This window comes from Topomyia yanbarensis, chromosome 3 (assembly GCF_030247195.1).
Source record: "Topomyia yanbarensis strain Yona2022 chromosome 3, ASM3024719v1, whole genome shotgun sequence".
Lineage (NCBI taxonomy): Eukaryota > Metazoa > Arthropoda > Insecta > Diptera > Culicidae > Topomyia > Topomyia yanbarensis.
In genome coordinates, this window is record NC_080672.1 from 330,968,567 (window position 1) to 330,993,497 (window position 24,931).

General features: G+C 36.3%; 1 protein-coding gene across 7 annotated transcripts in view; it reads left to right on the forward strand.

Moving 5' to 3' along the window:
• Positions 1 to 295: 295 nt before the first annotated feature.
• LOC131690770 (probable cytochrome P450 301a1, mitochondrial) overlaps positions 296 to 24,931 on the forward strand; it is a 63,125-nt gene continuing 38,489 nt past the window's right edge. Inside the window, exons 1-2 of one of the 7 annotated variants that reach the window (XM_058976765.1) lie at positions 337 to 353; positions 529 to 762. The gene's annotated coding sequence lies outside the window, so the exon portion shown is untranslated. Of the gene's footprint in view, positions 763 to 1,044; positions 1,064 to 24,931 lie in introns of those variants that run through there. The other 6 variants (XM_058976762.1, XM_058976763.1, XM_058976761.1 and 3 more) reach the window with 6 other exon arrangements.

Genomic DNA, 24,931 nt, shown 5'->3' on the forward strand with positions numbered 1-24,931 from the left:
AAGCGACAGACGACGAGGAACAATCTTTGCCGCCAACGTTTTCTCTAGGGCAATATGCCGATGACCCGCTAGCGCTTACAGTGCCTTATACGCCTAGGAAGGTGGTTGTTGGCTGGTGATAGCCTGGTACCTACATCAGCGTCTCTGGCAGGATTTCCACTTCTCACACGCTATTCACAAACCACTTCCATCAGCAACCGGAATGAAGTTTGCGCAGAGCGAATTGACGCAAACCTGAGGAAACTTGAACGCTTGGCACCCGTCCAGCGCAGCAAGTTCAGCTTAGCTCCGGCAGTCTTAATTCAGCGGTCGTCTCGTCGATACACGCGGTTTGCTTACAGTTGTCGTCGTCGGTTTGTTGTTTTTTTTGCTCAAATTGAATGCCCCGTCGCACCTTGAGATCTGTGCCAGGCATTCCAATAAGGCTTATTGAACAGGTCTCACGGTGCTTGCTGATCTGGTCGTGGAGTGTTAGTTTTCTTTTTTTGCTTCAAGTTAGTGACCGCACATTCATACTTCCCTTGATAGAAGTTCTCCGAGATCCGGTTATGCGAATGTGGAGTTTGTGGTGAAATACTGTTACAGCTAATCGACATCTGTGCGAGCGTGGTTTCGATTGACCCAGTTAATCAACTAGAAGAATTAATTTTGCGCTTTATTGTGACATTGAAACCTCTGTACAATTCAATTACGCCGTGAACAAGAAATACCTGATACGTGTAAAACCCATTCAACCTTTTCAACTGAACAAAAAATCATTAGGTACAAATGCTTCCTCATTCAGCACAGACAATCATAAACGCCTAGAAGAAGTGCCGTCTGTTCAGTGATTTCAAGCTCCAAAGAAAGTGAAACTAGCCAATCCTCCTAGAGGAGGTAAACCAAAACAAAGAGAAATGAGAAGAGGTTGTGCAAGGAAAAACGTAAAATTACCGAACTGTCTGGCGTGTGTAAAATTCCACAAAAAAAGTTGCCTCTATTCCCCTGACGGCACCAGAAACAACGGTCCGTAACCCATGCAGGCACTAATTCGCTTGTCGGGCCACCAACGAATTGATCATTGGTTAGATCCGTCCGGACATTGGTGGCAAATCGTGCAAATCAGCGCAGACATAGAGACGCGAAGTGAACCCATCATTGTGGCGTGTTTCGTTACTCGATCGTTGACTTTTTCTCGACCGTTTTATTTCGTGTTTTGTGGTTGCTTCTACATATTCGCAGCCGAAGATCATCATGCATGCATTAGGAGTGCAGCATCCGTAATGTACTCGAGCTTTCTGGAAGTCGTAGAAAGGCCTAATCATATTCTATAGACTATTCTGTAACGTTTCTTGAGGGCTTCATTGCACATGAAAATTTGAAAATAGGACAGTGTACAAAAATGGGGTGTACCCCATTAGGCATACGGACGTTTGGTATACGTACGGTAGGCATAATGGACGTTAGGCATAACATACGTTAGGCATAAAATATCACTTCAAGAAAATAATTTTTGGCGGTGATGGCCTAGAATGATAAGAGCGGAAATGTTTGAACATTTTGGGTGTGGTAGAATTACTCTAGAAGCTGATCAAAGTCGATCAACATTTTATAATACTGTATATACTTGAATAAATCTGAACTCAAATAAAAGAAGCAGACCAAATGCGTGGTGTGTGTATACAATCCATTTCCCACTGTCCGGCAGTAGTTTTATGGAAGAAACTTGTCTGCATCTATGTAATGATAGGAGAGAGTGGGTACGCTTGATCCCGCTTTTGTTTTTTTCTAATAACTTTTCAACGAAATAAAAATTTTAATTGCAAAATTCGCCATCATGTAGTCAATTCGAATTATAAGAGCTATGAATAATGTGTAAATCCGAGTACTATGTTCTGTCAGTAATATGAACAGTTTTGAAAATCATGTCAAAACGAGGTTTTTGTGAAAACATGTGGTGATTTGATCCCCCGCCTACTAGGGCTAAAGAAACAAAGCACACTATGACCTATAGACACGAAAGTTCAGCTCACCACCTGTCCTGACAAGCTAACTAATGATACTACCTTTTTAGATGCACGACATATTTTAACCACAGTAGAATGTGAAGACAAGTATTTACGGTAAATCAGTGCTGTTTAACTGGCTTTTCCAACTTTCAATAACTTATACCATGATTTGTTCACACAAAAAAACATTTTAAATCAATTTGTGACCGGTACTTTATGAAAATGAAGTTTTTCCATTTCTATACATTTCGAAAGTGTTTGAGAGAACTAATGATAGGGATCAGGAATACCCAGTGTTACAGGGATCAAAGATACCTGTTTTATAAGGTGAACAAAATTTAAAATTTTTTTGTATGTGCTGTGAATTTTTTTTCAAAAAACGTGTTTTTCTAGACAAAAGCCCTTAGAAAGTAATCGTAAATGAAAATATTAATAAAAAATTAGTTCGACTATCTTATACAACCGCTCAAAAAATTTGTAAAAAGATCTTCGAGATGGATTTAACCACATATTTTCTAAAATATATCACAACTTTTCCAAACCAAATGTAATACATCAGATTTGTTTTTAAACATCATAAACGAGCAAATACTTCATTTTCTTTTTATATTGTGATAACTTTATTCGTATAGATTATGAGATATGGCCAGGGAATCAAATATCCCCAATGATCAAGTGTCCTCACTCTCCCCTATATTTGTTTTCATCGATAAATGTACACATGTTTGGTCCTGGAAATGACAGGCGATAGCTCTATTGTACATCGAACGACGCATTGCTACACGTACATTCCGAGGCAGCCTTCATATTCAATAAGCCCCGCACGAATACATCCAAGTATCAATTGGATATTTGCAATATATTCGCACTTCCAGAATGAAAAATATTTTTAATTCTGGCATGTATTTACAAAAAGGAAAATATTTATGAAGGTAGACAAGCATTGAAAAATGACATGAAACGATCTCACCAGCTCTGAATAAATAAATTCATGAGATTTTTGCGAAGAATTCTCCATCCGTGAAATTGATGCTTCAGCTACTCAGGTCCAGGCGGCGCTGCAGGCGATAAGCGGAACGAGCGGGCGTGTTTTTTCGCGTCTTGCTTCACATAATTCAATGGCTAAATTGCGACTTTTTTATGCAAATTCACACTTTTCTTGCGATATTTCAACCTACTAACACGTAACTCAACAGGAAAAACTACCTACTACACAATTGACTTCATTTTCCTGTTGAATATATTGTATATCGCTGTAAAACTTTGAAAAATATTGGACGTCAACGAAAACACGTCCGGGCGATTCGCTAGTGCTGCCACTTCCAGACGCAGACCGAATGCGTGGTATTCGGAAACTCCGCTTGCGTTAATTTCTCTTCGAATAACCTATAAATTTCAAATGACTAAAATAGAAATTTTCTTTAAACTGATATGAACACTAAAGAAGACTACAAGTAGGGTAAACAAACAAAATTTAGACCCCAACGTATGTTGGACCCTGTTAATGTATTTGCCTCCTACACTGCCAAGTTTCTCTGCATTTGTTTGGTTTGATGCAGCAATTACATTCCTTGGGTTGTCTATAAAGTTTCAATATCATTAGTTCATCTCTAATTGTTTAAAATTAAACAGAATCCAGAGATTTCAAAAATATCACCGAAAACGTTTCATGTTTCAACGATAGCCAAGAGGACTGGAAGGTGAAGTATATTTATGTAATATACTTCACCTTCCAGTCCCTTGCTAATTAAATGCCGTAACAACTGTTGACAAATTGACTCAATAGGTCGTTAATAAAAATGGTTAACAAAAAATGGTAAAAATTGCCAAGAGGAACCGGTGGAAATGATACATTTTCAAATTGGATTTAAATGTACAATTATAATATTTTTCATCGATTTAATTAGTTTGTCTGATTTGGTATTATGCATGTTACGTGTTTGAAAAGGTTTCTTCGTAATGTTTTATCTAAAAAATCTTAAATAAATGGTGTCCACAATATGTCTTAAAAAATTGATATCAACTTATTTTGGACACCCCTCGATTCTCTTTCTTGGCAGCTGTTTGTTTATGAGTTAGAATAATCAAAAAGTGAAAAAATTCGTAACGGTAGGTCGCCTGCTCTTTTTGGTCAAATTATTTAAAAATGTTCAAACCAATGGATGTCGAAAATCAAACGATTGAGGAACATTTTATTGAAGACCATAATATGACCAAAGAGGAGACTTCTGAAATCCATGTTGAAGAACATTTGTAGTTCGAATTTGTTGAATTCGACGAGCTATATGTTGACAAATATAAGAGACATATCACAGCCAAATAGTGATAATAAGAGTGTGCTTGCTGAATTCCTAGAATCGCCTGAAACACTCACACGAACAGGAACATCACGATTCAAGCGACGTAGTCCTGCTGTTTTAACATTGCGCCGAACAGTTGAATACCACAAGGCGAAAACTGAAGAAAAAAGGAAAGTAAAGGAAGAGAAACAAAGAAAAACTGAGCTTAGAAAGAATGACCTCGTAAACAAAAGAATTAAAAATTAATATTTAGTACAAGAAGATTCCTGGCGAACTTTTAACCTTGATTTATCATCCACTTAAGGATTTTATATATTCCTTGAGGATGTTACTCCATAATACTGCTACAGATGAATTGTTACACGAAATATATTATTGTTAACTCTATTGCATAACATTTAATGCTCCTTGTTAAGTCTGCAGTAACCTAATTGTACCGAATTTTTTTCTATTTCTCAAAATCATAGAACTAAAAAAATACTTCATGCAGTCAGCCTTCCATATAAAGATTAATGCACCATTTTTGATTGGCATTCACTGATTTTCTTATGTTCTTCTTTCATGCATTAAATATACTGCAAAGAGAACGAGTCAGTATTTCCGGAATGCGAAAATGCGTTATGGAAAATCAAATCATAGCAAACCGATTTGACAAAATGAATGCCGCTTCATAAAATAAGCTTATTATTTACATACGTCCTGCTTGTGGCTAAAAAGTATACGATATACTTATGAAGTTCACTGTATTTTTTGGCTGAGTGCAAAACAATTTTTTTTCTCTTATGTTTATGTTTATGTAATAAAGTCGTATTTCTTCATAGTCATCTTATGAAAACATAGTTTTGTTACTTTTGTATACATCATAAGATCTATGAATCTCGCTGTTTGTTTTGGCTGAGTATAGTAATCAAGAGAGAGCAAGGATGTGGTTAATACAGATCGGAAAACTAAAAGTGACAGGGTCATTAGAAACAGGCATGAAACCTTTCGAACTAATCTTTTGATTTTTGCTGGCAGGAGTCAAGCTTAGGACGCATTACTACGCATCGCACAAGTCTACCAACATGTCTCATGGCAAAAACAGACTTGTGCTTGTTTACCATGAGAAACGATTTCAAATCGTGTAAAAAAAATCCGTGCTATTTCGAGAAACCGTGCAAAAAAAATCCGTGCTATTTCGAGAAACCGTCTAAAAAAAATCCGTGCTATTTCGAGAAACCGTGCAAAAAAAATCCGTGTTATTTTGAGAAACCGTGTAAAAAAAATCTGAATTTTTTTATTAACAGCTATTTGGTTATCGTATTTAACAATGAATACTGTTGGACATTTTAAATGCACAAGGAGGCTGTCAATGTGCCCAGTAGAAGTTTTTTAATTTTTCGAGGAGGTTTTTTTTAGAAAAATGTAAATTTTTTTATTAGTTAAAAGAAGTTATTGTCCGTTCAAAAGCAATAGTTAAAATGGTAAAATGTTTCAACTATTTAGAGTTTGTTAACTTTTTGTAGATTACACTGTGCTACAGCGATTTTAAATTTTTAAAATGAACTAGTATAACAAATGCGATACAAATTAATGTACACACGAAATTTTGAAGCAAAAAACATTTTTTGGGACCTTTGCCACAACAAAATTAGCTACGTTGTCATTTTCAGCCGATTTTCGGTTTTGTAACATTTTTTGAACGAAGAAAACTAGACCTTTCGAACAGTATGCGGTCATATACAGTTTGGTAAGAAACATTGTTCGATTCTGGGACAACAATATCAAAATTGTCATTTTTTGCGATTTTTTCATGTAAATGGTTATCTTCTCATTAAAAGAATTTTCATGAAAAGTAAAAAAAAAATCATTTTGATACAAAGACTCTCTTGCGCAATTGAAATGTCAGAAATTGTCAATATTCAACGGCCTATTGATTGGCTTTTACTTAATTAAATACTCTTTCCTGATAAGAGGCAGCAATTGCCATTTTGCAATGTTGACAGACCTCTTCTTTGCAATTAAAATTTCCAAAACTGCACTTTGATGAAAAATTCTTTCCTGAAAAGCAGAAAATTCGCTACTTTACACTTAGCGAATCTAGTTTTTTAACGACTGCAACCTGTGCCTGGGTGGATATCGGTCCGTCCCGCGAGGCAAACTTTGCAAAATCGTACAAAATGGCGACTATCTGACAATTAAACACCGATCTTTAGGAGGACGATAAAGTTTTGTGCATGTGTGTCTCAAAAAGTGTGATGTACTCTAATTTGTCTAATTCTGAAAAATTTTCTCCTGTCAGTGCGTTTGAGTCGTCTGTATCTATACTAAACCAATTTAGAATTAGAACCGCTTTTTGTCTTGTTCCTATTCTTTTCATTCGTCTCCTAGGTCCTTTATTCACTACAACTGTGCTATATTTCTTCTCGATCTTACAACAGAATTTGAAAATTTCTGTTCTAAATAGTCGATATTGGTAGTTGTTATGATGTACCAATAAGCTAGAGTAGTGACAATATTTTTCAGTTCCACAGTTACAATCTCCCTTTATTGGATACTTCAGAGTTATTCGCATCTGCTCTCGGAGACCACCAATCCTCCAAATGACTCAATCTGCTCGAACCGAATGCACATTTATACCACTGAGCATTCAACTCGAACATATCACACCGAGGAAGCGATTTGTTACTTCCAAGAACCAAAGCTCGAGTGAAACAATCAACATTCTCGTAGGTGCCAGTCCTGCACATCTTTTTGGAACCAGCTAACATATCCAAGCTCGACAGCTAGCAGAATTCACTTATATCTCCACCCAAGCGAAGTGATCAATTCACTTGTAAGTAGGACCGCTCATCCACAAACCAGTCATGAACACATCCGTACCAACGAGAATGGATCATACCAGACGAAGGCCACAGGTCCAGCACCAACTTGTCCCATCGCAGTAAAAAATAGACTTGTGCCTGTCCCTAACTCTTTGAAAGCTCTATTTAATCAGAGATCACTAATTGGTTGGTAAAAAGAAACATCAGTCGTTATCTACTCAGACCAAACAATACGTATTGCGTATCCCTGCATATTAAAATCTCCGCTATCAGTTTCTAGCTTATCAAACTGAACAAGCAAAATTAATATACTTTGTGTAGTTGCACTACCCGGGGGAACTTGGCCATATACCAATTGCTCCATTGCCAATGCGATGTGATATATGAATCGGAATATTATTTGATGATATCTAAAAAGCATACAATCCTATAAAAACCATTGCCCAACATTATTGATTTTCAACATGAATTTTGAATAACAACTCATTTCCTAAAATTGAAAAATACGCGATTTTTACACATTGGCAGATCATCCCCATTTGCATTGCAAATATCCAATGCCATTTATTTTCAGCTGCCGTTACTAAATGCCTATTAATTTTTTTTTGCCCGGTTTCTCGAAATAACACGGATTTTTTTTGCACGGTTTCTCGAAATAACACGGATTTTTTTTGCACGGCTTCTCAAAATAACACGGATTTTTTTACACGGTTTCTTAAAATAACACGGATTTTTTTGCACGGTTTTTCGAAATAGCACGGTTTTTTTTGCACGGTTTTTTTTCACGGGATGATCAAATCATTAAACTTGTATATCGAAATAGGTATTTTATACATAAAAATCGTATTATTTTGCAAAACCGTGCAAAAAAGTCGTGCAAAAAAACCGTGCAAAAAAAGTGCGTGCAAAAACAGAATCCGGTGTACTTTGAAATTTATTCCCCCAAAACAGCTCCATTTCGAGCCTCGAGAGTAATATGATAAATGTGCTTTTCAGTCCTTTGAATATCATTTTTCCAAACAGAACGATATTTTCGAAAATTCCTCCTGGGTTCGATAATGTATGGTATTCATTTTCATTTTTTTTAAATTTGTGTCAGAATATGCGCGCTCCGAACGTCAACTACATGTTAATTTTATTTCAATATTGCTTGTTTAACAAATCGCGTGAAATTATCGAGCTGCAAAATATATAATACCATTTCTTCTCTAAAAGCAACCTAAAACTTTCAAAAGGAGTGTGCATCTGAAGGTTACAGAAATAAATCGCTGTTTACTCGAAATTCAACAATCACATTCAACACCGTAGCCGAAAGCATTGACAACATTTGCCGAATAACCAAAAAACTGACGTTTCTGCTGCATCATCCTTCAAGGGTAATGCAAAATCGAGCGTGTCGACAGGGGTATAACCTTGTTTAAAGCACCGACCGGACTGCAACCACAAACACTCTTGCACAAATGTACCGTTCGGCCAATAAATTTTCGATCAAGCGCAACAGCTGAACCACCGCCGAAAACAGGTTTCCCGCGCCTCCTCACCCTGCTCGCGACTTCCTCGGAAACGTTAATCGCCCAGTTGGCTGAGTTACTTCAAGGCCGACCACGGTTGGTGCTATTCACAGAGCTATTAATCAGCGAACATCAACAGTTGAGGTGCCATTTTCTGCTCATACAACGAATTGCCAAATGAGGTGGGTTTCGTTTAGAGATGCTGAGCTCGGAACAATGCCAAACACATACAGGTCTTGTGGTAGAGTTAAATCAAGGTTACCCCTGGGGCTATACCTTGCTGACCTATCAAGAAGGTTTGAGTTTACTCTACCGACCGAACTCATCTTGTGCGGTTAGAGATCAGATGACTGGATAGTCAATTTTGGGATGTAGAGCTGCTCGGATCTTGACTGTATGTGCAATTTAGTGCATGCGAAATTACGGCCACAGCATATTGACTACGTGCCTACAACAGTGCAGTTGAGTGAGATAAAGCGACTTTTAATTACTCTGCACTGCCACTGAGCACTTGAAGCCCAGTAACTGTGCAGACATCAACGCTGGTTGCAATCTAGCAGGTATATTGCAGACAGCGATCAACGATTGGTTTATCGTACCAGTCTTCCATGCATGTGTTTTGCAGGCCAACACTATGCGCTCAACGTTCAAGTGAGTGAACGTGTGTCAATGAACATCTGCTTATTCGATGCGTGCCGCGTGAAAACTCAAGTATGTCTCGTCACTCTTGAAAAACAATTGCGTTTTGCATTGTTTCTCGACACGCTGCAGTAAGTATGTCAAGAAGGGAAATCAACATTCTCTCTTGTATTCAGTCATGTTGGCTTAAATCGCAGTGCTGTTAGTTCGGATGGTTGATATGATTTCGTGCTGAAGGTATGGGTGCACGGGTGGGTGCGAGTGAAAAATGCACTATTCGTCAAAAAGAAAGGTTCCTCACCTATATTCACGTAATTGAGTGTCCCGGTCTTCAAAACTCGGATAGAAAAAAACGATACTCGGATATTCAGAAACATAATTTAAGCGCCTTGTGTCATGGTATGGTAGTTTTCCTGGTGCTTATTTATCACATCTTATGAAGGTTCCCGGTTTGAAACATTACGGAGGGTGTACTATTTCGATATAAAATATTTATGAAGAAAAACATGATCAATGATTGACACAACCTGATTTTTTAATAGATTGTCTTATAACATCAACCATTCCGGCTCATTAGGCTTAGTGTAGTGGGTATGATACTCGCCATCACCGTTCAACCTTCAAACGAAGGCATAAATCTTCACTGTTGGTACATGTTTCTACTGATGCGATGCTATTTTTTGCTATTCTGTTATTAACATTTTTCTCATTTACATCATACCACAACTCGGATGGTACTTTGAAGCACACCCCGGCGAACAACAATGAGCTGAGCTATAAGCGAAAGTTGCATCAGGCGGGTCCGGATTTGATGTTCATTGACACGCGATGCGATATGACAGTTGCCGCTTCCACATCAAAGCTTATCTCATTCACCATTGAGGTGATTCATTTTACAAGTTACGAAGTTGAATTTACAACGTGAAATCAAAACTATATTGGCTTTGGAACTCCCGTTCAGACTGGCGTATGTCATAATTGTACATGATGATTGCGATGGTTAAGAAGAGATTCACAGCGATACAAAATTTAAAAAAAATTGGAAGCAAAACGAAAAAGGGCGACATATTTCGATAATTTTTTTTCTTCGATTTTCTATATTTCATGTGCTCTCTTTGGATTTTTTTTGAATATTATGAAATCAATATTCGAACGCTGCACCCCCTTAATAATGTCCGATTGAGCTAAAAATTGCATGGATTGCTTTTTCGATGTAATCAGCATTTTATGTAAGGCTTTATGAAAAAATTTAAGATGATCGTTTTCATTGATATCTTCCCTATACAACCACCCTAGTTATTCATACAAACATTTGTTTTAAGCTGTGAAGCCCCGTTCCAATTTTTTCCTAGGGTTTCCTGGGATACTAAACTTTTGCCACTTTTTTCGTTCCGCTCCCCCGATCTTGTGTTGAACAATGTTAGTATATAAATGATTTAAATTATATTGAATCTTTGCGCGTTGTTAAAAAAATTCTTTTCACAGGCCTAAACTTTTTGAAGACTCTATGATAGATATATTGAATGTTTTATTTCGTCAAAATGTACGTTCGTTTGGGAAATATTACCGCACAAATTCGAAAGGTTGGCGTCCCGAATTGCAAGAGAACAGCTTGATCGATATTCAACTTTCCGGAAATGAACGTCTTGTCTTGTCCCTTTTTGCCACGAGGAATGAAAAATGTGTATTTTCTTGGTAAGTCTAAAGGGGACGCATGGAAGTGTTTGCCCTCCGTCATGTAAATTATAGATGTTACAAAGAATTATCAACGATTCAAACAATGGGTATTCTGTTGAAACTTCACTTTAATATTTTAATTCATTTAATTTTAAATTTTAATTTTTTGCGCCACCCTTCGAGTCAAAATATTGAGTTGAAAAATATTAAAAAAAACATCAGATATAATTTTATCGTCAAAATATTACCCAAACGATGCAAACTCATTGTTTCGTCTCAAATTCCAAGACCAGGAACCGTTTTCTTCAGTTTTATGTATGCGCTTCCTCGAGCTATTGCATTTGGTGGCCTCTCCAAACAAATTTTTAGCCTTTACAACACTCAGACAAAATGTATAGCGAATTTCATAAGATTTATCTTATGATGCATGAAAAATTAACAAAACTATGTTTTCAACAGATTAATATGACATACGACTTTATGATTATCTTAATATTTTATAAGGTATTGCATATGCCAGTCGTTTGAAGTTCATACGAGCATATTATAATTCTCATAAACATAAGAGCAATGTATAATATTGTCTTATGACAAATGAAAGATACTTTATGGAACATGAAATCATAGCAAACCGATTTGACAAAATAAATGCCGTTTCATAAGATAATCTTGATTTCAATACTCGGTACTTGTGGCTAAAAATATACGAATTTCCTATGAAATTCGCTGTATTATATGCCTGAGTGTACATTTTCTTAACTTTCCATACTCAGTAATCTCTAGCTAATTGAAAGTCGTTAAAAAGTAAAAAAGCAAATGTGACGTCATATTGCTCGACATAAACAAAGAAAATTTAATGCTTCAATTTCATGAATCCTTTCAGCTTCCCAAAGCAATTGAAAACCGGACATTTGAAGGCTAGAAATAAAAGATATTGCATGGGGTTTTCCCAATACGGGAGGTGGGTGGCGGTAAGTCTTTGAACCTGAGAAGAAAACACTTTTTTTGCATTTTTTTAGAAATTTGGGTGAAGCGAATTGATCAAAACTGTTGTATATCATAATGTATCATTTCAATAATATTTTGTAATTTTTTCATGGAAAACAATTGACAAGCGACTCGCTTTTTGCGGAACGACTCTGTGAAAAACAATTCGATCATAAATCGACCAAAGGGCCGAATTCACAATGATATCGAATCGAGAAAGATAGCTTTGAAAATTCGCTTCAGAAAATTAAATCGTATTTTAACAGTGTTTGCATACTGCGATTTCAAATGTATTTAAACACTTTGAAACAATACTAGTTTTCGGAATCATAACTAAAATGTTTTATATAATCACGTTTTCGTTGAGAAAATTGAAAAAAAATTATTTCGCCGAGTGTTGTTATGAAATGTTGATTAGGCCATTTTCGAGTCGCCCTCTTGTTTTGACGACTCTCAATTTCGCCCTGCAGTGTCGCCAGAAAACAAAAATCAAATGTGGCTTTCGCCGTGCTCGTTGGAGAGGAAAATTTGTTATTCCCCCGGGGCGTAACAAGCATATGGTTTTTGTTTAGGGCGATTCTGTTTACGGACCTTGTAAACAATGATGCTGTCAATTTCGCCCGTGAACACTACCTTAGAAATGCAGAGGCGTAACCCGCCTGGCGGTTTGTTTACAGTTGTAAGTCGGATCCGCCGTTTTGTTTTTTATTGATTTTCATGAAGTGTGGAATATTTATAAATGAGTTTTTATATTTTTTATGAAGTATTTCTACTCCTCTTTAAGATATTAATCAAATCTCCGTTTGTGTACATTTGTTATTTAGGCCCATTCGTCGGTTCATGATCGAATTCTTCATCCGTTTAAAACGGCCGTTTATATAAACACTTATTCCTACCAAGGAAATGTCCATGTCCCGACAACTGCTTAAACTCAGTCTACTTTCTACTTCTGCCGCAGTCAGACGTACAATCGAGCCAAGTGAACAACAGGCCTCTCGATCTAGTGTGCATTGTCTCGAGAACAAAGGAAACATCGGATTATTCTTGTCATCATGAGTAAAGTTGATGAAAAAGCTCTACTTCGACCCAACGCTGCGGTTGTTGACTTTAAATTTTGTTTAAAACGACTGAGTTTTAGTGAAGTGGAATACCTTCTGAAGGTAAAAATGCAACTTAGACTTGCGGAAGTGTTGTACCTTCAGTATCATCATCTTCGCAGTGCAGTATTAATATCATTCCACACGTTAGCACAAGCCGAGCGTTTCGTTTTGAAGAACAACTTAAAACACGTGGTTGAAAGCGACAACGTCGGAATTAAGATTCCCGTATATATTGAGAATGATTATATAGATGTAAGGTTATATGACCTATCACCCCGTACCCCTCCTGAGCCAATTGCAAAATGCATGTCGCAATACGGAGAAGTAGAATCCGTTACACCTGATACTTGGAGAAACTTCTTCCCGGGTACTCCTAACGGCGTTTTTGTAGTGAGGATGCGGGTTGAAAGGCCTATACCCTCCTACTTGACAATAAAACACAAAACTCACGGAACTACAATTATGCAAACTACGCTATGCACCCATGAGGGGCAAACTCCTACGTGCAAGTATTGTAATCAGACAGCTCATCATGGACAACCTTGCGCGGAAGATGCAGAGGAAGACGCATCTCAACCGACTGCCAACTCATCTACGGCAAACCAACCCAAAACAGAGTTTTCAATACCAATGCCTGAACCACAAACGGTGGCCAAATTTGTGGCAGCAGTTGCACAGACCATAATGACAACCACAAAAGCATCCAGTACAGCAAAATCAACTGTAAGCAACATTGGCAAGGATAACAATAACAGTGACGGATTTACGCTGGTCAACAATAAGATCAAGAAACAGGGAAAAACATCTGATCGCGGACACCAAGACAGCTTCGACCTGGACGTGAAAAACAAAAAAGAATTAAATGACCCCCAGATGCAGATTGCCAGCAAACCCCGCGAAAGAAGGTCTCCGCTCGCAATAAAAAGTTGCGCGCGAGATCCAATATTATAATAATATTTGTTTATACTTTTATTTTTACATTTGTAAACATAAAAGATCCACGGCTCCGTTAAGCAACCGCTATGAGCCGTGTCAAATAAACGAATTATAAAAAAACTGCTTAAACTCCACTTTGATGTATGACTCGTCATCAATGACGCAGTGCTGGTGTTTCGTTGGCAGCGTCCTGTCGTGTCGAGTTCTCGGAAGCGCGTTTCGACAACTCTCATGGCGTTCGCCCCTATTTGGGAACCATCAGGATGAAACTTTGTTAAACATCCAGTTTTTTTGGCCAAGTCCTGCGAAGGGTTCAGATTCCACTTGAAATGAGCAATCAGTTTGTACGTTGTTCGTCTAGCTCCTGCCTTGTGGTTCATTATAATCCATTCCTAGAATCTTTGAAAGACCTTTGAGCAGGGTTGTTAATGCGATACATTTTTCACGATAATTTATCGGCGTTACTCGTTAACGATAATGTATCGTCATCGGAAACTCCATTAACGACATTCATCGCGTTCATCGTCATCGTCGATAATTTTATCGTCGTATATGAATACATCATCGTCGATAAATTATCGGTTATCGCGATACATTTGGTGTAACTTTTCCGCAAATTAGCCTGTGCACGCTGACGAAGTCAGTCGACTAGCAAGTCGACATAAATTGACTTTTACTGTGAGCCGTGTTTACAAAGATTGCTTCACAGTTTAATGTCATTGTTGGTAAACACAGCTCACAGTAAAAATCGTTATTTATGTCGACTTCGTCTGCGTGCATAGCTTAATTGGAGTTTAAGTTGATGCGGATAACTTTCAATTGTTTAGAAATAAATACCTATTGAAGGACATGTTGTTGGCAGTTGAAAAGCAATAGTTTTGGACTTTTTCAATGTACAGAGGGGGTTCGACAATGCGTCAAAATGGAATTTTTCAACATTTCGGGGAAGTGTACTATATTGAAGGGAAAGTTGTTGGCAGTTGAAAATCTATAGTTTTGAACATTGTCAATGGTCCAACGATGTGTCTTCGGGAACTTTTCGGGAAAGTTGTTGCACAGGGGAGTCCGCAGGTTCACAGTGTTTCCAAAGCTGCAAAAAGGTGATCAAAATTGTTTTGACCGTAACGAATTTTGAGCTATAGTATCTTCAGTCAAGTTTATTTACAAAATGTTTCCCACTTTAGGAAAAAAATAGTTTGGTAATTAATTCCCTTAAGTTGAGAAGCAAATTTTTGTTTCGTCATTTATGAAAATAAAAAAAAAGCTTTATTCAGCAAAGTTTATAGAATATCGCAAGCAATAACTTTGCTGAAGTGACTATGTGTCTATCTGGCGATTTTAAAGACATTTTTGGAGTTTTTTAAGATACACCCCTGAAAATTATTTTTTTCTGATTAACTTTTCCCGGTGTATTTTTAAAATTTCAAAATGTTCCAAGATTTTGTTCTGCATGAGAAAATACGAAATTTATGTAAACTAAGTTTATTTGTATCCTTTGCATCTTTAGAGTTATCGAATGTTTTATTGCCCAAAAGCAACATTTCGGTATGGAAACCGCAAATTTCCGCAGACGCAGCCGTATTCATACATATCTGTACAGCAAACATTATCAAATCCAGTGATAGCTTTTGTTGCATGCTGTTTTTTGCTTGTAAAAGTATATATTGAAAAAAACGACTAAAATTCTAGTATGAGGCCATTACACTACACATTGAAGGGCAAAAGAAGGCAGTATGAAGCATAGTATTACATACTGGCGAGAGGGAATAGAGGAGGGGGCAAGCAACTTCCCAACTAAAAAAGGAAATCAAACATGGGAAATGTGTATATTCTCTTTTTTCACATCCGAAATCTTCTAGTTTAAATTAAAATTATAATAATATGTCTTCATCACCACTTGTGTCGCTTTCAACGACTTTATTGTCATCCGGCCAAACCAAAGAATCTTTGACAGCGGAGCATTGTTCTTCTGAGGAAATCCTCTGATTGATTAAGGGATCAGATGTCTCCAACCTTCGGAGTACTAGATCTATATTAGTTTCTACCCCAGAGAACTTGCGAGTAAGATCCTCTCTATAATTTCGTATCCTGCCAACAACTTTCCCTTCAATATAAATTACTTTCCCAAAAAGTTGAAAAAAATCCATTTTGACGCATCTTCGGACCCCCTGTGCATTGAAAATGACCAAAACTATTGATTTTCAACTGCCAACAACCATGTCCTTCATTAAATATTTATTTCAAAACAATTGAAAGTTAACCGCTTCAACTTCAATTCTAATAAACGGGAAAGTAACGCAAAATGTATCGCGTGAAGCGCGGATGAATTATCGACGATGACGATGAATTCGACGATACATTATCGTGAACGGAGTTTCCGATGACGTTGACGGGTGGTTAACGTTATCGACGATGACTATGAATTATCGATTAAAAACCCTGTTTGAGACGGTCGGATGATGTATATATCAGTTTTGCCAAGGCGCGATGTAACAAACCAGGATTTTGCATGTGAGCGTACAACAAAATGTGTTGCGGATTTTTTTATATCTACCGGAATCTCACTGAAAACTACACAACTTAGCGGATGTTAACAAAATACTCTAAAGAAAAACTGGGCAAAATTTGGTGTGAAAAAAGTTAGGCAAGTGTGGCCGTAATTAGCTACTTACCCTTTTTTAGAACAGATTATTTCTATGAATGGCGAAAATCGTAACTAATACTCATCGGGCTTTGTTCCCTCGACTACAACGTTTATTTGTTTTTGACACATCAAATACAAGAGCAATGAGTTATTTGTTGATATTATTACTGTACATAGTCTTCTTCATTAGTCTTCGTTATTTATTCAACGGAAATATACTTTTTACGGTATACCGGTAATAAATTCCATTACATATTGACGCAGTAAATACACTTTTTGGTCTGGGATAAAATTTAGAAAATGTTTTCTGGTTTATTTTCCGGCTATAAGCAGGGAGTCAATTTGCTGCGATTATTTCACCAAAACAAACGATACACACAGTATGCGACATACAGTTTGTTCTGTCGCGCAGCAACACACAACCCTCAGAAGCAAGAAGTGTACACACAAAGAGAATTTGAGATAAAGCAATGTTGCATGTGTTTTGAGAGAATGATACATTGCAGAGAAAGTTTATTCGTGACAACCATGCGTGTTTCAGTACGCTTGTCCACACAGAAGAGCAACAAAATTCTTCTTTGTTTTTGTCCCTAGTTCCTTGCGATCATGACAAACTTTTGTTGGGACATTTTATTGAAGCAGATATGGGTTCTTGTTCGTTGCGCTGTATGGATGTGCATTACAGTGGGACATGGTTATATGAAAAAAATAAAATTTCGCTCCGAGTAACTTTTTGGGTCCCATTTGGCTCACAGAACAACTCTGCAAATTTTTAGTTCGATCGGTGAAACTATATTTTTGCGCCCCCGTCTTTTACAAATTAATTCTTCCAAGAGTCGCCCGTTACCTTCTAAAAATAAATAGATGTCTGATTTTTATAGGAAATTTGTCAAGGAAACAAAGTCTAGAAGACCACGAAACGATTTGATGCTTGTGGAAAATATTATGAAGCAAAAACCAATTGATGCCCTGAAGATTAATGAAAATTTTACTTTTCATAGCATCACTGCTGCTGACGGTCGAATTATATACAAAATCTTTAACTTCCTCTTATTATGTACAAAAGAAGACTCAATTTATCCCTCAAAACTCTTGCGAAGTGGCCAAACAGTATAGATAAATGATTTAGACACATTAAGAGAAGATCAAAACAAAATTACATATAACTGGACAACCAACAGCAGTGGTGCTAGAAAAAATGAATATTTTATCAATCGTCAGAGCGTCAATTGGTTTCAGCTTAATAACTTTTTTCTCAAGCATCAGATCGTTTCGTAGTTTTCGAGACTTTGTTTCTATGTTAAATTTCCTACAAAAGCCACATAATGGTTTATTTTTAGGAAGTAACGGGCGACCCCTGGAGGAATTATTTTGTGAAAGTTAGTTTTCCCATATAAAATCCCATGTAAACTTTAAACAGTGGGCGCAAAAATATAGTTTCAGGGATCGAGTTAAGAATTTGCACAGATATTCTAGGACCCAAATGGTACCCAAAAAGTTGCTCGGAGCTGAAATCTATTTTTTGTCCCACCCTAATGCGCATCTCGCAGGCGGCTCGGTAGTCCATTTATTGGTGTACGCTGCTCGGACGGTGAATAGTGATTTTCAACGATTGCTTATCAATTTCGTTAGATATAGACGTTCATTTAGCAAATCATAGCACAATTTAATGAAAATTTAATCATGGATTGAATTTAATAGAACTTATCTGTAAATAATTACTACTCATTCTAGCTAGGCATATTTCTTTAAGTTTCGATGCAAATTGTGTGATTCTTGTGTTGCCAACCATTAACATGGATGGACACAATCAGTTGAAGTGTGATTGAAAACGTTATTCAACTGAAATATTATTACAGTGACGACCTGTTTTATCAGCTCCATCATCTGACCAAAGGGAGCATAGTTTATTTTTTTCTATTTAATAAAGCGAAGCTATTTAAATATTCTTCTATAGTCCCTAAAAATAGTCTAATAAATATTTCTCATTATTTAGATTAATTATCATTTACGCATTTTTAAATCTCATAAACTCCATCAGGCTATCATATAAGCCTACGTTGACGCATATCTGTTAATTTCGTCACTCCAACAGGATTCTCGATAGCGTTCCGCATGTTGCCGTCGCAAATCACATTCTCCAAGTCCAGCATGCCCATGGCTGTTTGCGTCATCGTAAATTTTCGCAGTGTAGTTTACCATCATCAGAGGAATTGATTTGAATTGTGACACTACATGAACATGAATTTTGGTCGAATTCATTTGACTTATAAAATCGGGAGTAGACAAAATTCTTATGCTTCTGAAATTGATATTGATCTTAACTTTTTCATGCCCATATTGTTTATAAACAACAACGTTTTTAAATACCTACAAGGTACCATCCATAAATGACGTAGCATTATATGGGGGAGTTTTGTATTTTGTGATGATGTGTGAAGACGGGGGGGGGGGGGGGGTAGGGGGTCTTTTTTTAAAGGGGAATAGGGGTTGACCTGATGTTACGACAACCTTACCCGTTTCATCTAACATCTTTTTTTATTTTTTTTTGTATTTTTTACGAGTCAAGGGAGGAGGGTTACCGTCAAGCTACGTAATTACCAGGGTGAGTATTTAGAGGTTTGTGACGAAATGCTACGACGGGGGAGGGTGGTGTTGTAAATCACTCAAAAATGCCACGTCATCTATGGATGGTCCTTAACTTTCGATTTAGGCAAAATTCGCTCACAAAAACAAGTACGACTAATAACTGAGACTATTACCTTTCATTTGAGCACCAATAGTTGTAAAGCATTATCCGTAGAACTTAGGATATTGCAATTTGTGAGATTGGATTTCTATAAAGGTGGTATGGTATGCTTCAATTTACCGGTGAATAACGACATTTTTGAATTTTTTCTTACACACGCAGAGTAATTTCGTGTAGTTGAATCAAATATATCATTTTTCAACTCAACAATTCGATTTTTTATATATAAAAAACACTTAAAGTTAAATCAAAAATGTTTGTTTGTTAATCCGAAAAAAAAACATTTTTTTATTTGAAATATATATTGTCGATCCAACAAAAAAATTATTGGCAGATTTTGTATATTGCTAGCGTTATCAACAATTACCACCATTTTGCTAAAAATTAAAAGTTAAATGTTCGTCGTAAAAATTGCCGAACATGTTGTGGTGAAAGAAGTGTCCGCTGATACAACTGTGGATATCTTGGACGGATTTCAGTAATACGAAGATACGGTTGAGTGCCTTATCGGTGAGTAATTTATTATTTGTTCTTGAATATTATTTTCAAGTTCATGTTCTCTGCAGCTCGTACACGATTTGAGGCGAAATTCGTTTATGAAATAAATACCTGGAGAAAACATCAGATATTTTTTTATTTTATTTATTGTTTGCAATAAGGAAATAGATTTTGTATATATTGTGTTTTTTGTATTGAATATAGGGCCTTCATACCCTTGCCAGGTTTTTAATTTCCGTTGGCCCCTTTGTGTACTACAACAAAAGTGTTCGGTTACTCATTCGTATGACTCTTCGCTCAAGCAGCAACTAATCATCCAATAATAGAAGAATTACTTAGAGTAAACGGTAAAATTTTATAAATGTAGAAAGTATCAAATATAAATTAAATATTTGAAAAATATTTTTGATTTCTCAAATATTTATAAAAAACGTAAAATCTTTTTGAACCAGCTATGTATGTTGTTGAATCAAAGATTAGAAGTACAGACCAGATTCCATTATCCGTAGGGTGCAGAAAAATTTCGTTTAATAATAATAATCGAATCGTCCGGATAATCGAATAAAAAATATTTGTTATATGTTGAAAAACAGTATCTAAGGTACATGCATCAATGTTTGACCTATGGTAAATGCATTAATGTTTGACTTATGGACGAATATCGATCACTTTATATTCTATAAAGTGAAAGTAAGACATGAAATAAGTTATTTAGCCAACTTATTTTATGTTAAGGTTGAACAGAGAAGGGGTAAAAAACGAAAACGAAAAAAGCAGTTTTTTCCACACCGTGTGTTGGACCTTCATAAAAATTAATCAGCAGTACTGTAACAACATTCTACATAAGCTGATTGATTTTTATAAAGATCTAACACACGGTGTGGAAAAAAATTGCTTTTTTCGTTTTCGGATTTTGCCCATTCTCTCTGCAACCTTAAAGTATTGTGTTCGATTAATTTGGATTAATATACTTATGTTTCGATGAATTCAGACAGAAATAACAACTGAATTTGAAGTTACGCACCACTGGTTTGTATACAACAACAAAACTTTGGGAATCCTCTAAGAGAAGCAACATGCTAGATTCCACTGATAAGCCCAAAAATTTTGATTCAAAACCATTCAACACAAATCCAGCAATGGCCGCCTACTGAACGGTCTGCTGGGCGTCGCCCAACGTTGGTCCAACAAAGAACCAGCATTGGACAATTTTGAAACATGGATTTCTTAAGCGGATGAATTTTGCACACGTTGCGAATATCAAAAATGCCCAACTTTTTATGCGCACGACACCAAGAAGCGTGCGTTGTTGAATCAGCAGCAGTATCATCATCGTCATCAGAGAGAGAGGCTCTAGAGATATTGTTTAGCGAGCCAATCATAAACTAGCTGAATCTTGGTTCTTTGATATTTTAGCTATAAATATGCTTGTTCAAACGCATTAAATGATTCAATTTGTTATACATCGTCGCACAGTAAACTTTTTTCTCTTGTTTTTTTGGTGGAAACATAATCCAGGATCTTCATTTGGCCATTGTTCGGCAATCTACCGAGTCGCTTAACCCTCCGGAAGTCGCACTTATGACCCACTGAACGAGCAGCCGCTGGAGCCCTAAAACGATTTCGCTAGATTTTCAGAGCAGCGTGCACTCAGTGCACTAGCGCGACTGCCGGAAGGTTAAAGACTGTTCAATACATCTACTTCGTAAAAAATTATTAGCGATGTTCTTTTCAAAGCGGTGCACAATGCTGACTACAGTGAAGATCCTATTTTATTCGTCCCCTTGTTTGTCCACTTCCGATTTTTTCTACAACAGAGTTTGTCAGTTTTTGAGCCGATCTTGTCAACCATATTTAAGACAACGTCTTCTGATTGAATTCCCCTATGTTACACGATAGAATCAAAACGATAGCCTTTGCGTAAGTGTGTTAAAAATTCAAAATGCCGATGCTCCTCAAGTATCAAAAAATTTCAATCTTTTTTTCAAACTGATGCGATAATAGACTGATTCCGAAGAGTATTTTAGGGTTTTATTTCATACCTTAGATAGTGCCAAACAATCTGAAACAAATATCTTCAGATTTCGTCAGTCGTAAATACACAACGGGGCTCACAAAATCAGTCATTGTATTCATTCTAAAAATTACACAGAAAATCACAGGCATCTACAGAAAAATGTAGTTTGTAGCCAATTGATTAGGTGCATCAAATTTCATAGCACACCTAATTGAATTTAAATATTTGTTGATTAAATAAAATGTCTTTATTTTTCCTAATTATTGTAATTTTCAAGAGTTTAAAATTTTGTGCTTCCAGGATATGTAGCTGACATCAATTTCTATGGATTTTTGTATTTAAATATTAGGATAGCAAAAAAAGTTATTTGTTGAAAATGCGAAATTTCTATATTTCCACGTATTTTTGTGAGTATTTTGTGAGAACATAAAATTCTGGTTTTCCAAAAACTGTAGCTAGTATCAATTGTAATCGATTGGTGTACGAAAATATGTAAGTCATCGCATCGAATTCAAAATAATATGCTAATTAAGTAAAACTTCTGTATTTCTATGAAGATTTCATAATTTTTTTGAATATTTTAATTCTTTCAGAAACTGTATCATTGTAATTGATAACAATGATAGACGTGTAATGTAGCTTTAGAAAACATAATATGCGAAAAATTGAAACAATTTCTTCGGACTACGGATAATCGAGTCATTTTCTACGGAAAATCGAATATGGCCTGTAATACATTCAACAGATATCTTATTTCGACTCAACAAATAAATATTGTTGTTTCAAACATTGCTGTATTATTTCAAAGAAAAACCTGTTTTAATCCACCTAGTGGTGCACGATTCCATGGCTGGTTATGTTCAATACAACGGTGGAAATGAATATTACATATTCAGTACGATTTGCACATACATACAATGGATCGACAGCCACGATCTTGAGATGCTATGTGTCGACACTGAAACATCGCTTGAAACCAGCGGCGGATCAAGGAAGAGGATCCGGGGGGTCCTGACCCTGCCGAAAATTTTCAACTTATTAAGAAATTTTAAACTAGTTTCAATTTTAAAGTAGCAACCCCTCATTGCAAATTCCTACCTACGCCTAAATAAGTCAAAAAAATTATTAGGTTGAGGATTTTTAGAGTGATTGCATAACCTTTCTATATGAGAAAGGCAAAAAGGTGCCAAAGTCCAAAAAAGTCAATTTTGGTTAAAAAATTTTGTTTCGAGATTTCATCAAATCTCAACGTTTTATGCATTTTAAAGTCATTTAGCATCAAAAAGGCAAATTCGCGAATTTTTTATTTCAGTTTATATGGGAATTTGCTGTGTGGACATTTTCCGATCTCGACGAACTGAGTCGAATGGCATATGACATTCGGCCCTCCGGGCCGGGCTTAGGTTGCCGATTTTTAGAGTGATTGCATAACTTTTCTATATGAGAAAGGCAAAAATATTTTTGATTCAACCAACATACACGGGTGATTTAGCAAATGAAAATTGCTGTTCATACAATTTTTCGTCATTTCCAAAAAATCTGTGTTCTTTTAAAACCAAAAAAATATTTCATTGAATTCAATAAAAAAAAATTGTTGTAAACAATATTTATTATTAGCCAGGAAACAAACATTTTTTTAGTTGATTTCAATACAGAATATTGTTGAAATTAAAAATTATTTCTATGCGTGTATAGAGGTGCATGGTGATTAGCGCCAAATAACAAGTGAATCAAATATAAACAAACACTTTATATAGAGATTGGAAGTAGTTTTATTAGTTGTATTTTTACATTGTTATTGATGTAGCTAATCAGTAAAATAAATTCATCAGAAAAATGGCATTATATTAATAAGAAAGATTCGATAACACTGTATGGATTTTTTTTTCTTAAATTCTTTAACTTTAGTTATTAAAAATGAACTCACCACCCCAAAATTAGCGTAACATGTGATTTTCAGCCAGATTAAGCAACAGTTTTGGTTTGGTGGTTGGTTTGGTTTGTTCGGGAACCCGCCACAGTGCGACCACATGAGATTTTTCAATACGAGGATTTTGCCAATTATTTTATGATTTTTTTAACTGTGTTAAATATGAGAAAGGCACAATTACAATAATGCTTGGGTGGTTTAAAACAGATTGTTCATAAAACGAAAAACTGGATTCCATAACACTGATATAAGAAACAATGGTTTTGACAAACAGTGCTTTATTATTGAAATATAACTTCGTACAGCTATTCTAACAAATATTTAGTTGGGACATAACGCTGCCAGTTGTATTATACAATTGAGTGCTACCGCCTGAATGTTAAAGCACGTTACAACTCAGTGGTATCAACGTATGATGGTCATCGCGTCGTTCTCACTTTGCCCGGAATGTAGGAAGGGTGCCGCACTATTTCAATAATTACGCGACCTGCAATCGATGGAATGCGTATAAATTGGCATCAGCATAATTGCTTCTTCCCAAAGAATCATCGTAATAACAAACATGACCTGAGAATTGTGCAATACTTCTGTTTGATCGCAGCGAAAATTGCAAGCTAATACCCCAATTATAGCACTAGCAAAGGTGGCGGACGCTGCTCTAACCAATGGTTTCTAATGAGTAGAGTGATAATAGAAACAGTGAAAAAATAAGCTTATCACTCTACCTGCATAAAAATATATGCTCTTAAAACTATATTCCTCATAACGAACCAACCTACTTTTTCAAAACATACGAAAAATCCCAAACATCGACTGCAAGTGAGCAGCGAAGGCACATCTTATTGAGAGGATGAGAGAATGGAGATAAGATCACACACCACGATGTAGCGTTGCTTGAAATGTTAGAACACATAGCCAATGCAACACGTTACTCATCGTCTTCTTAATACGATATACGTTTGTTGCTAGCCGGTCGTGTTGGCGACAATATATTCATGATGTTTGTCTTTCCCAGTTAAACTCAGCCGGAAATGAACTGGATTTCCCGCTGGTTCCAGTTCGTATTCCGGCTCCAGTGACACAACCGATTCTAGTTAGAATCGGTTGTGTCACTGGAGCCGGAATACGAACTGGAACCAGCCGGAATTCCA